The 12,340-nt window shown below is 35.8% G+C and overlaps 1 pseudogene; it reads left to right on the forward strand.

Annotated features, from left to right (window-relative positions):
• Positions 1-742: 742 nt before the first annotated feature.
• Positions 743-12,091, forward strand: LOC121210059 (importin subunit alpha-like; annotated as a pseudogene).
• The last annotated feature ends 249 nt before the right edge of the window (positions 12,092-12,340 follow it).

The following is a 12,340-nucleotide window of genomic DNA, read 5'->3' on the forward strand; positions in this document are numbered from 1 at the left end:
GTTGAGAGAAAACCAACTTGCTCGTTTTCAAAATTGACACGAACTAAGAGAGTATCTACACTAATTTGTTATTCAAATTATTTGAGTTATTCCAATTGTAAAATTTAACTCGACTTAAACTCAAATTACTTATTCGAGTTGATTCGAATAACTCGATTCGATTAACTCAAAATTCGAATACTTTTTTCAATTTTTTGAATCGAATTGAGTTTTGATCACCTTTAATTAAGACTTTAAATTATAATTTTAGTAGATTTAAATTTTAATTGTATATCATTCTATTCGGGAAATGAATTAATAAATTTCCCCAAATTTAGGTAAAGTTTAAAAATAGTTTTTATGCAAAAACCAAAGCTAAAATCTAAACTTAATATTTTAATTAAAAAATTTGGCCTTTCAATTCTTAGGGTGAAATCATGGATTATTCTTTTGACAATTGAACCCTTCTATCTTTTATACCTAATCATAACTTTAATCTCTCCGCTTGAATTTTTAATTTAATTTAATTTAATTTATTCGCTTTCAATAAAATTCTATATAAGTTTTTGCCTTTGTATGGCTTATGTATAGATACCAACGTGTTCCCATTACAGAAGAAATTATTCTTCTATACTTGTCCAATATATACATATCCTTTCCCTCACATAACAGAGTTACCTTCATTAATTGCCATCCCTCTTCCCCAGTCTCTATCTTTCTTTTTGTTTAATCTTAAATTTCTACATTTTCTTCCTTCTTTCACATGGAAAACATACTTCCTTGCAATGATACATCCCACTTGTCAGTGATAACTCTTATGGAGACTAAAGAGGATCGTTGTGAAGAATGTGGAGGGAAAATCTCGGGTACTGCCTTTACTTGTATTTTGTGCAATGTTTGGAAGCACATTTCATGTGCAGATAAACTGAATAGTGATCTGCCTCATGAGATTGTTCAGCCCCTCCACTTGCAGCACCGACTTCAACTAGAATGGCGTTATGAGAAGGATTTCATTTGTGATAAATGTTTGTATGTATCTACAGCTGGTTATAGATACATATGTTCTTCATGTGATTTCAATCTTGATCTCACATGTGCTTCTTCGGCTAGTGCTCAACTGCCAAAAGATCAAGAGCCATTGAGATTTAAAGATGGAAAGAGAAAGACAATCTCGCACTACATCCACTTTCATGAGATGAGCTTCTTCAAATATAGGAAGGTAAACGATGAAGACTATGATTGTTTTTGGTGTGAAAAACATCTACTGCCATCAGAAGTGTACTTTGGTTGTAGAATATGTAAGTTCTACCTCCATCAGGTGTGCAGTGATAAGATACCCATGAGACTTTTTCATTCTTTTCATCCTAAGCACCCTCTTCGCTTAACCTATACCCACGATAGTGTTTTTTATAGCTTACGATTACCCACGGACGATGTTAAAAGTAAATGCAATGCTTGTTTAAAGGAGTCTCGTGGTAATAGCCCTTTGTATGTGTGTGAGATGTGTTAACATTAATGGGAGACAACATTAATGGCAAACAATACAAAGTGGTGCAAGTTTAGCACCCTAAAGTTGACTTTGAAAAAGTGGCATGGGATAATTTTTTTTGGTCCTTGAGATAATGGGCTATTTATTGTTTGGTCCTTGAACCTCAACTATAAATAGGCCTTCTCATTTCTCATTTCAATCATCCCAACCAATCTTTCTCTCTTAGTTTTCTCTCTTCTCCCATTTGAGAATTCTTAAGGAATTCTATTTGTTTGTAATACTTTGGAGATAGTAAAGTTATCATCTGGTGTTAGTGCTCGAGGACGTAGATATAATTTACCGAACCTCGTTAAATCTCTTGTGTTCTTTCTTGTCCTATTTTTCTTTCAATATTTGAGGGTATAATAGTAGTATTTAATTGTGCTATTAAATTACTATAGAAGGGATATTCTGTCTAAGGAAAGACTTGGTATTTAAGAGATCATGTGATCCACCTCTCTTCCCTGGGAATTGAACTTTGTGTGATTTTTTAGTACAATAATTTATACGCTTCCGACCCTATTGGAACAACAAGTGGTATCAAGAGCCGAAGGTTAATCGTAGTATGCTCTGTGGTTGCAGTTTGAACTGATCTTCCACATCAGAAAAGATTTCCTTAGGTATATTGAAAGATTATGGAGAAAACGGTCGGTGTAGGAGCTTCAACATCGTCCATGTGGACAAGACCGACAATTGTAAATGCAAGATTGGCCGTGGAGATCTTTGATGGCACGGGCCATTTTGGTATGTGGCAAAGTGAGGTTCTAGATGCCCTTTTTCAGCAGGGTCTAGACATTGCCATTGATGAAGAGAAACCAGATGATGTACAGGAGAAAGATTGGAAGGCGATCAATCGGTTGGCATGTGGCACAATTCGATCATGCCTTTCTCGAGAGCAGAGGTATGCTTTTTCAAAGGAGACTTCTGCAAATAAGTTGTGGGTGGCACTTGAAGAAAATTTTTTGAAGAAAAACAGTCAAAATAAGCTCCACTTGAAGAAAAGACTGTTTCGCTTCACATACGTCCCAAGTACCACAATGAATGATCACATCACCAAATTTAATCAGTTAGTCACTGATTTGCTGAATATGGATGAGACATTCAAAGATGAAGATTTGGCTTTGATGCTATTGGGGTCACTTCCTGAGGAGTTTAAGTTCCTAGAAACTACTCTACTTCATGGCAGGAGTGATATATCTCTGAGCGAAGTCTGTGCGGCCTTATACAGTTATGAACAGAGAAAGAAGGACAAACAGAAAAACTCAATCAGAGATACAGAAGCTTTAGTAGTCCGAGGTCGTTCATACACTCGGAAGAAAACTCAAAAGGGGAGATCAAAGTCAAAGTCCAGACTCGGGAAAGATGAATGTGCTTTTTGTCATGAGAAAGGCCACTGGAAGAAAAATTGTCCAAAGCTGAAGAATAAGGGAAAAGCTGCTGTAGATGCTTGTGTTGCTAAGCATGATACTAGTGACTCTGAACTATCACTGGTTGCATCATCATCGTCGTTCCATTCAGATGAGTGGATATTGGATTCGGGTTGTACCTATCATATGTCCCCTAACCGGGAGTGGTTCTCTGATTTAGTAGAACTAAATGGAGGAGTTGTTTATATGGGCAATGACAATGCCTGTAAAACTGTTGGGATAGGTTCAATCCAATTAAAGAATAAAGATGGATCAACCAGAGTTTTGACTGATGTTCGGTACGTGCCCAGTTTGAAGAAAAATCTCATCTCATTGGGAGCCTTGGAATCCAATGGTTCAGTTGTTACTATGAGAGATGGGGTTTTGAAAGTGACATCTGACGCACTTGTGATATTGAAGGGCATCAGGAAAAATAACTTGTATTACTACCAAGGTAGTACAGTTATTGGAGCAGTCGCTGTAGCTTCCGGTAACAAAGACTTGGACTCAATGCAGTTGTGACATATGAAGTTGGGACATGCCAGCGAAAAATCCTTGCAAATTCTGGCAAAGCAAGGATTGTTGAAAGGTGCAAAGGCTTGCAAATTAAAATTTTGTGAGCACTGTGTTCTGGGAAAGCAAAAGAGAGTGAAATTCGGTACTGCTATCCATAATACAAAAGGTATTTTGGAATATATTCACTCAGATGTGTGGGGGCCTTCCAAAACACCTTCGTTGGGAGGAAAACACTACTTTGTTACTTTTGTTGATGACTTTTCCAGAAGAGTTTGGGTGTATACCATGAAAACTAAAGATGAAGTGCTTGGAGTTTTTCTTAAATGGAAAACTATGATCGAAAACCAGACTGGCAAGAAAATCAAGCGGCTTAGGACGGACAATGGAGGGGAATATAAAAGTGATCCGTTCTTCGATGTGTGCCAAGAGTATGGTATTATTCGACACTTCACAGTTAGGGATACACCACAACAGAATGGAGTGGCAGAGCGTATGAATCGAACATTGCTGGAGAAAGTTCGATGTATGTTGTCCAATGCTGGGTTGGGCAAGCAATTTTGGGCTGAGGCTGTGACATACGCTGGCCATATTGTTAATCGTTTGCCATCATCTGCATTAGAAAGAAAAACTCCTATGGAGGTATGGTCTGGAAAACTGACTACAGATTATGATTCCTTACATGTGTTTGGAACCACTGCATATTACCATGTGAAGGAGTCAAAGTTAGATCCGAGGGCAAAGAAAGCTCTCTTTATGGGAATCACTTCTGGAGTGAAGGGATTTCGTCTTTGGTGCTTAAGCACAAAGAAAATGATCTGTAGCAGAGATGTTACCTTTGATGAATCTGCCACATTGAAAAAGGTAGCAGATAAAGATATTCAGACGAGCAATACTCCACAGCAGGTGGAGTGTACTCCAAAACAGGTGGAGTTTGAGCAGATGGGGATTTACCCAGTTAATAAGTCTAATTCTCCAGCCACAATGGAGGAATTAGAGGTTGAAGAGGTTCTGACTCAAGAACCACTAAGTACACCAGAACCAGTTGCAGTTGCAAGGCCACGGAGAGAAATTCGTAAACCTGCTCGATTTACTGATATGGTGGCCTACGCCTTTCCCGTTGTTGATGATATTCCTATCACTTATCAAGAAGCAATGCAAAGCTTAGAAAGTGATAAATGGAAAAGCGCCATGGATGAAGAAATGCAGTCTCTCTGGAAGAACAATACTTGGGAGTTGGCGCAATTACCGAAAGGTAAAAGGGCAATCGGATGCAAGTGGGTATTCGCAAAGAAAGATGGATCTCCTAGCAAGAAGGATATTCGCTACAAGGCAAGATTGGTAGCTAAAGGCTACGCTCAGAAGGAAGGAATTGACTACAATGATGTATTTTTCCCTGTTGTGAAGCATTCCTCCATTAGAATTTTGTTGGCCTTGGTAGCACAGTTGAATTTGGAGCTAGCTCAACTTGATGTTAAGACAACTTTCTTGCATGGTGAGTTAGAAGAGGAGATCTATATGACTCAGCCAGAAGGATACACAGATGCTGGTGGTAGAAATTGGGTTTGTAAGCTGAACAAATCGCTATATGGATTGAAGCAATCCCCGAGGCAGTGGTACAAGCGATTTGATAGCTTTATGAGAAGGCAGAAGTACACAAGAAGCAAATATGACAATTGTGTGTATTTGCAGAAGCTGCATGACGGATCTTTCATTTATCTACTCTTGTATGTTGATGATATGTTAATCGCTTCGAAGAGCCAAAATGAGATAGATAAGCTGAAGGCTTAGTTGAATCAAGAGTTCGAGATGAAAGATCTAGGTGAGGCCAAGAAGATTCTCGGCATGGAGATAAGTAGAGATAGACCGAGAGGCAAGCTCTGTTTGAATCAGAAGCAATATCTGAAAAAGGTATTACAATGTTTTGGTGTAAATGAAAACACAAAACATGTAAGTACCTCACTTGCTTCTCATTTGAAACTTAGTGCTCAATTATCTCCGAAGACTGAAGATGAAAGAGAATATATGGCGAAAGTCCCATATGCTAATGCAGTTGGGAGTTTGATGTATGCGATGGTGTGTACGAGGCCTGACATTTCACAAGCTGTTGGAGTTGTGAGCAGGTATATGCATGATCCTGGAAAAGGACATTGGCAAGCTGTGAAATGGATTCTACGGTATCTTCGAAAAACCGTAGATGTTGGTTTAATTTTTGAACAGGATGAAGCACTTGGTCAGTTTGTAGTTGGATATGTTGATTCCGACTTTGCTGGTGATTTAGATAAACGTCGTTCAACTACGGGGTATCTGTTTACTCTTGCGAAAGCCCCAGTGAGTTGGAAGTCTACCTTACAGTCTACAGTAGCTGTGTCTACTACAGAGGCAGAATATATGGCAGTTACAGAAGCTGTTAAGGAGGCTATTTGGCTTAATGGATTGTTGAAAGACTTAGGAGTTGTTCAAAGTCACATAAGTTTATATTGTGACAGTCAGAGCGCTATTCATTTAGCGAAAAATCAAGTCTATCATTCAAGAACCAAGCATATCGACGTAAGATATCACTTTGTGCGGGAAGTCTTTGAAAAAGGAAAAATTCTACTTCAGAAGATTCCGACAGCAGATAATCCCGCAGATATGATGACCAATGTGGTAACAACAATCAAGTTTAATCATTGTTTGAACTTGATTAACATCCTAAGAATTTGAGCACCTTCAGGTGTATGGCTCTCGAGAGTGCATTTGTAGGCACTACAAAAGATAGCTTTATCGAATTTGGGGAGTTGAAGGAAGTGTGTGAAGATGTGATTATCCTAATCAAATCTTCAAGGTGGAGATTGTTAACATTAATGGGAGACAACATTAATGGCAAACAATACAAAGTGGTGCAAGTTTAGCACCCTAAAGTTGACTTTGAAAAAGTGGCATGGGATAATTTTTTTTGGTCCTTGAGATAATGGGCTATTTATTGTTTGGTCCTTGAACCTCAACTATAAATAGGCCTTCTCATTTCTCATTTCAATCATCCCAACCAATCTTTCTCTCTTAGTTTTCTCTCTTCTCCCATTTGAGAATTATTAAGGAATTCTATTTGTTTGTAATACTTTGGAGATAGTAAAGTTATCATCTGGTGTTAGTGCCCGAGGACGTAGGTATAATTTACCGAACCTCGTTAAATCTCTTGTGTTCTTTCTTGTCCTATTTTTCTTTCAATATTTGAGGGTATAATAGTAGTATTTAATTGTGCTATTAAATTACTATAGAAGGGATATTCTGTCTAAGGAAAGACTTGGTATTTAAGAGATCCATGTGATCCACCTCTCTTCCCTGGGAATTGAACTTTGTGTGATTTTTTAGTACAATAATTTACACGCTTCCGACCCTATTGGAACAACAAGATGTGCAGCTTCTACCTTGATTTTCACTGCGCTAAACTCTCTCCTTCCCTAAAACTTGACTGCCACCATCACCTTCTCACTTTTTTCAAATATTTTATCAAGAAAGGTGACGGATGGGATTCATATTGCAAAGCATATTGCAAAGCATGTGGCAAGGATTGTGGTGGTGCTAGTGTTTATCGTTGTGTGCCATGCAATTTTAGTCTCCATTTAAAATGCGTTGTATCATCTTCAGCTAAACATAAATACCATAGACATCCGTTGATGATTATTGATTAAAGAAGATGATTCTAAAGAATATTATTGTAATGTTTGTGAGAATGAAAGAAATCCGAAAGATTCAGTATATTATTGTCAAAGTTGCATATTCATATCTCATATTCAATGAGTACTTGATCAGGTAAGAATCTTTTTTCACCCTTCAATTTAAATTTTGCAATCAAAGGGGAAATTTATAATATTTATTAATGTTGCTTTCTTCAATTTCTTTGTAAACAAAATAAAATAAAAATAAACAGAAAAAATATTAAAATAAATTTGTCAAGTTCTCCACTTTGATCAGTTTAAATGAAATAATGATTAATACTTGTTTGATCTATAGGATAAAGTTTCATTGGTAAAGGTCCCATCCTCGTCCCCCCCACCTATGGAAATCAAAGCTTTGTTTGTGGATGAAATGAAGCAGAATGAAGGGACCGACGTCATCCGCACTCTGGTTTGCAACTACATTATAAATTTATTAACTTCATTTAAAGTCAACATTTTTTTCTCAACAAAAATTGATATGTTGTCCATGCAAAAAAATGTTATACAACCAATAATTAAGAAATATATAAGCCTTAAGAAATGGGTTTGCTCATTCTTTGCTTTTTTTTTATTTGTAAATGTCCAGATTCGACCTATCATTCATCGTCATCAGATGTATGAAGTAACTGAAGAGTTAAAAAGAAAAACATATTGCTACGGTTGTCGCCTGGTTCTTAATGGTCCAACCTACTTCTGTGAAGAATGTCCTGAAGTTTACCTACATGAAAAATGTGCTAAATTGTCATATGAGATACGCCACCCTTTTCATTCTAGCCATCCTCTTAACCTTTATACATTAACTGACCATTCGATCGTTTGGCGTGTTTACTTCATTTCATGCGATGAGTGTAGAGACATTTGTCATGGTTTCATATACTATTGTGAGCAGTGTAATTTCAAGCTTGATGTGAAATGTGCGACTCTTGCAACTCATAAAGTTGGGGGTTTAGAAGAGAAAGAGATGGGTAGAGTAACTGAGTTGCGCCATTTCACCCACCACCATAAGCTTGTCCTTGGCAATTGTAATGACCCTGAACATAAGACAACATGCATAATTTGTGAATTGCAAATCTTAGGTCCATCCTATTTTTGCCCTCAGAAAATGTGCTATTATATAAGTCATGAATCTTGCCTTAGGTTACCACAAAAGATTCAAGTCCCATTTCATCTAAATCACATGTTGATTAGTCGCCAGCTCCCTAATATTATTGATTCAAGTCTAGAGTGTTATGCTTGCACTTTTCACTTAGGATGGGGTAAATTTGCATATAGCTGTGAACATTGTGACTTTGACCTCCATACTATATGTGCTAATTCCTTAAGGCGAGCCTTGAAATGTGAGTTTCTCCGGGATGATCTTTATTATTTTGGGAGAAATCATAAATCATTCAATGGTAGTCCATTTTCGAGTATAAAATTTGATTGTTATGAATGTGATGGAAGATGTAATGGAGAGCCTTTTTATCGTTGTCTAAATGGTAAAATTAATTTTCATTTGAAATGTGTTCCCATACCAGATACTGTGAAATCCAAATATCATATTCATCCTTTAATCTTAAAAGATTCATTTATTGAAGATGATTCTGGAAAGTATTATTGTGATTTTTGCGAGGAAGAAAGAAATCCAAATGATGATATATATTATTGCCAAGAATGTAATGGTCAAATAATCGCTCACATAGAATGTGTACTGCCCGGAGTAAGTTAATTACATAACTTTTTAAATATAAAGGTCCAATATTTTTTTGCTCTAACATTATATATGCTCTTGTTGTTAGGTAGAAGATGATTACATAGAGATTAGGAAGAACAATCACGAAGAGCGTTTGCGAAAAAAGGTCCATTTTCAATTTTTATTATAAATATACACTGTTAAGACGGTAACATTTTCAAATTAGCAATTTAATTGATTGGTTCTCGTAACCTTTTTCATATTTATTTCAAACTAGAGTTGTTATGAATAATTAACATGCTTGTTCATTTAATTTTTAATTTTTGTTTGTGTCATAGTTTTACCTCGTCACCATCTTCATAAATTATTTGCATGATATGTCAATTGGTTTTGCTTGTGAATTGATTAAGCATTAGGTTGTTTTTATCGTGTTTCACTCCTTGACTACAGTTGGAAAATTTGATTACCGGTGTCTGGTCTGATGATAGTAGTTTGCAGCTCCAAGCAATCATCCTGTTTACGAAATTGCTTTCAAATGGTGAGAAAATTATTTTGTAACAAACTTTATTTAAATAGTGATATCTTTTTCCATTTATCCCAGAATGTAGAGCACCTATTGAGGAAGTGATTCAAGCTGGAGTGATTCCTCGCTTTGTTGAGTTACTTGATTCCCCAAATGATGATGTTCGTAAGAGGGTATGCATATAAAATGAAATTATTCTAATTAGGAAGTGAGATCAATTAAGTTTTACTCAGCAAATTCTGGTATGGAATATTTTATAATCTTATGTATTCTTCTTTTTTCCTTTTTGAAATTCAGGTTGCCTGGGCATTAGGAAAAATTGCTTCTAATTCTCTTAGATGTCGTGATCAAGTCCTTGGTCATGGTGCTTTGCTTCCTTTGTTGGCTCTATTGAATGAGCATGCTGAACTTCCTATACTCAGAATTGCTACACAATCACTGTCGATGTTTTGTGAGCCTCCCTTTGATCAGGTTTGACCCTATGTCCCTTCTTTTTCATGTATAATGCTTTTTTCCTTGCTAAATCATAAATACATTAAGAGCTAAAAAGTGACTACAGGAACAATTTACAAGAGGAAACCAAAGCAGAGCAAACCATAAACACACAAACAAATCATTAGCCAAACAACATAAACACCCTCACAATCGATACAAAAGTATCCAGCATTAAAGAAGAAAAATAGGAAAAGAAAAACTCGTCAAGCAAATGATCATAACCATCGACAGGTAAAAACCATAGATAAACCAAAAGTAGATAAAGCAAGGCTAACTGTCATGTAATAAAACACTTTCAACCAATGCACCTTCCAAGCTAAGCCAATGAAACTCTCACTATCAATAATAATTTTTACAGCTTCTAAAGACGAGGGACCTTGTTTTCACACCAGTTCAGCCTCGAATGGAAACCAGACTAGGAAAAGATAACCACAACATTAATCCACTCAAGAACCCTTAAATTTACCAAAATCAAAAATTAACAACAATGAAAGACTCTAATGGAAAACTTCATCTCGGTAACTGGAACATCCATAATGGAAACCTACAATAAGGGGTAATAGTTATAAACTTCTAGGCATATTTTCATTTCACAGACTCTAATGGAAGCCTTCAATTCTTCCCATTCAACACAAATGATATCATCGATTTATTGCTTTACAGGGCAAAATCATTTCTATTTATCTTTCAAATCTAATATGGTGAATTGTTTGTCTGATATGTAAACTATGCATTGCTATGCACTACTAACATTAAATTAGAAAGTGAGATATATTGCTTGGAGGCTTTCAAATGTTTAGTATTATTATCTAGCTATGAATATTGCATTCAATTCGCTACCGACATTAAACTGATTTTTGTCTTACTAATTACCCTTTATTTATTGTTTAGGTTAAGCTTGTACTGCCTACATTAGCTCGTATTATTCATTCAAATGATGATGAATTAGTGTTGGAACATGTATGTTGGGCACTCGCTTATCTTTCTGATGCCACAAATGACAAAATCTAAGCTGTTATTGAAGCAGATGTATGTGGGCGTTTGGTGGAACTTTTGATGTGAGTTAGACTATTTTTTTGTTGATTGACTCTAAAATCCATTCAATTTCTGAGCTATTTTGTTTGGTTTCCTAACCCAAATTGTAAATTTTTGGGCTTTCGTAGGCACCCTTCTCCTTCGGTGATAGCTCATGCTCTTTATACAATAGGACGTATTGTTACTGATGTGCAAGTTCAGGTATTAGACACTCTATTTAATTAGTTTTTCCCTTTTAAATGATCGTACTAAAATATGTATCTTTTGCCATTTATCACATCTTTTTTTGTTAATAACTAGTTTTCTCATTAAAACCACATTTATACCCCTCTTACTTGGACTAAAGATTGTTTGGGTTTAGTTGTTAAAGATGACCTTTTTTTTTTTCTTATTCATGGAAAAACCTTGTTGCTACACAGAGTGTCATTAGTCGTCAGGCATTGCCATGCCTTCTAAACCTTTTGACAAATAATTATAAGAAGAGCATCAAGGAGTTTGCTTGTTCGACAATCTCGAATATCATGGTAGGAAATGATGAGCACATACAGGTATCAAGTTCGAACATAAGGTTTTATCTACGTTGATTTGTACAATGAAACGGTTTTAATGGTATAAATTTTACAGGCTGTAATTGAAGCTAATATTATTGCTCCTCTAGTTCATTTGCTTCAAAATGCTGAATTTGATATTAAGAAACAAGCTGCATGGGCCATCTCAATTGCTACAGATGGAACTCATGACCAGATCAGGTACGAAAATGGTTTCCTGTATTATTTTTCAAGGGAATAATGTCTTGGTAGAGTGCGAATGATAAATTACCTCATCTGGGCATGTCGCATATTTCAGGTTCCTTGTAAGTCAAGGTTGCATCAAGCCATTGTGTGATTTTCTCAACTGCCCCGACCCAGAGGTTGTTTCAGTTTGCTTACAAGGGCTTGAAAACATTCTCAAGGTAGGAGAAGCTGAAAAAAATATGGGCACTACTGGAAAAGTGAATCTCTATGCACAAATGATTGATGCTGCAAAGGGTCGAGAGAAGATCGAGTATTTACGGTTTCACGACAACACCAATATTTATGAAAAGGTTGTGAAAGTTCTTGAGACATATTGGTGACGCTACTCAAAACAGGGTTCCATTTTGCACGGTGTGAGCTCTCTGTTTCTTCTTAGGGATTCAATGAAGATCTCAAGATGTTATTAAACAAGACTGTTCTAATCTTTGTGCTATTTAAATTTGAAAGAATGATTAGGATCATGTGATTATATTTGTTGCGTGGAATTCTTTAAATTTGGAAATAAATTATATTCAAATATTTCTTTTCATTTCCAAGTTTTACTTATAATTGTAAATGGTATATTATCAAATCCTTATAAAGTAATATAAATTTAGTAGATTTTATAAAAATATATATTTTTATTACATTATGTTAATATAAAATTTAAAATTTAAAATCAAAATACAAATAAATATAACAAAATAAATTAAAG

This window comes from Gossypium hirsutum, chromosome A11, assembly GCF_007990345.1.
Source record: "Gossypium hirsutum isolate 1008001.06 chromosome A11, Gossypium_hirsutum_v2.1, whole genome shotgun sequence".
Lineage (NCBI taxonomy): Eukaryota > Viridiplantae > Streptophyta > Magnoliopsida > Malvales > Malvaceae > Gossypium > Gossypium hirsutum.